Here is a 2,348-nt window from a genome sequence, read left to right on the forward strand (position 1 = left end):
TTAGTCATTATTTCATTGTATTCTCCCAACAGCCCTGCTAACTAGGCTTGTCAGATATTCACCCTGTAAGTGAGCCTCAGTTATTCATTAGTGCTTAAACATGCTTGGTATGAATCTCAAAGTCAGTACTGATTCCCACGTGGTAGGTGGGGACATAGGTTACTGGTTGGTTTAGGCTGACAGATTGATACCCATACTGCATATGTTAAATGTTTTGACTACCACTCTTTTTCTACCTAGAATAAATACCTACAATAAAATAATTTCAATCTGAACGAGTCCACGGAGATGGTGTATTTCACATGTTTTCAGTAGTGTTCCTCAGACTTCATGGAGGAAGCAGTGGTAACAATGAAGGTGAAATGGGAGGTAAAAGAGAAGGTTGGAGAGAAGAAAACACCACACTCCATTCAGCTTCAACTTGAGCCATTTCAGTCTTGGCTCTTTTAAATATTGGTTTTGGGTAAGTTTTTACATGCAATAAAGGATTCTATTCCTTAAAAAAAAATCGAAAACCACTTAAGTATTGTAGCTCTACCATCTTACAAATTAAGACATTGAAACTTACAAAGGTTAAGTGACTATGAGAAAAATTACACAATTACATCATTAGATTGTAGCAAAATTTGGATACGAACTCAGGTTTTTGAATCTCAGACTTTTTCACGTGCTCCATCTTTGATGCCTAGAGAGCACAGGATAAAGAACTATAAACATATAAACATATATAAACATAAGTCTAATATTATCTTAATATGTTTCTTCATGAATATGTATGCATATTTGCAAATTATTTGTTTATGGTGACCCTTAATTCGTGAAGAATTGACATGGCTTACAACAACAAATTAGGAATTTGTAGGAGGGAAAGAAAGATGGACGTAAAGGCACAACATACCAGTACTAAGGTCTAGATGGTTGTACGGGTGGGCTATGGGTGGACTGTGAGCTTGGTAGAGGTCCGTGCCTAGGAAACCAATTCTGCACAACCTAGATTGGGTTTCTGGCATCTTGAAAACACATGAGATCAACAACTGGCAGAAAAACACTTTCAGAATCTGGACAAACAAAAGTAACTGCTCCAGACTGTCAGCTCTTACCGTTCTTGATGTGCATAAGGCTTACTTATTTCCCTTTGCTCTAACATACTCAGACTCCAAGTGCCTGAACATAATGTGGAGAGTTAAAATAGGAGTGCCTCAATTCCCAAAGTGCCTTACATCTGTCAATTTAAGAGGAAACCATGGTATTGCTTTAATGTGTGTGTGAGTGTGTGTGTATGCGCCCGCACACACTTTTATTAAACATATGCTTCCAGCCACATTCCACTTGGCAAGATCACAAGTACATAATAGCTACAAGCTGTAAAGAAAAAAATAAAAGAGAACTTAACCAGTGTTTTTAAAAATAAGATAAATACGACCTCCCCAGCTACTTTAAGCATTCATTTACACATTCTTTGAGTGTGCACACTAGCTTTTCTTCTGTCTCCAAGTCTCTATTTATTCACTCCTGCCCAAAGATGAATATCGCAATTGTACATGGTGCAAACATTGGAAATCTGTGTTTACGTTTGTGTTTCCAACTGAATATGCTAATGGTGTTTAATCAGCAGTGATGTTGCTTTATATCAATGTTTTGTGCCACGTACAGCCTCAGTGATAATGTTGTGATAACCAAAATTTTCCCCACATCAAAACTTGGAGACCATCCCAGTTTTTTTTGAACAGCCATTTGATTTCAAAATATGATGAAATCCTTTAATCGTCTTCAGAATTATTTCTGTGTTTTCAGGAAGCATTCGATATCCCCTTAGTTTCAGTAAGGGGTGGAGGTGGGGCTTGAAACAGATTTGCCCTTGCAGCAGTTCAGAGATTTTGGTATTCCAAACAAGCTCACCAGCTGTCTCAGAGGACCTGCAGGAGGAGGCTCCAAGGTTGGTGATGCCGTAGAAGGAAATGGCTGCAGGCTACTTGGAGTGCGATTTGGGATACTCTGTGGTGAAATCCAGCAGCACGCTGGCCAGAAAAACAAGAATCCAGGGGCAGTTGAGTGTGATGGAGGTGGGAAATGACAAGCTTTTAGTCGCGAATTTACAGAACATATTTCTAATCCTCTAATAATCTAGCTAAGGCATGAGAGGGCCTGCACAAGATTTGATGAGTGTCTGACCCTAGGCAAAGAGCTACTCTGCAGATAAAGTATGTACTCTTTTTTTTTTTGGCAAATATATTCCCTTATTCAATCTGGGCCACAAAGACAGAAAGTACACGAGTTTGTTTCTTTTGTATCCTAATGCAAACCAAAAGAACAACAGCAAATTATTTAAGGCCTATCAGTAAATGCAG

At 38.7% G+C, this 2,348-nt stretch overlaps 1 non-coding gene across 1 annotated transcript; it reads right to left on the minus strand.

Moving 5' to 3' along the window:
* Positions 1-2,225: 2,225 nt before the first annotated feature.
* LOC121027917 (small nucleolar RNA SNORA31) lies at positions 2,226-2,348 on the minus strand. The gene has a single exon (XR_005788999.1). It is a non-coding gene; the product is annotated as a small nucleolar RNA SNORA31 (small nucleolar RNA).

This window comes from Herpailurus yagouaroundi, unplaced genomic scaffold (assembly GCF_014898765.1).
Source record: "Herpailurus yagouaroundi ecotype Mexico unplaced genomic scaffold, PumYag 77, whole genome shotgun sequence".
Taxonomy (NCBI): domain Eukaryota; kingdom Metazoa; phylum Chordata; class Mammalia; order Carnivora; family Felidae; genus Herpailurus; species Herpailurus yagouaroundi.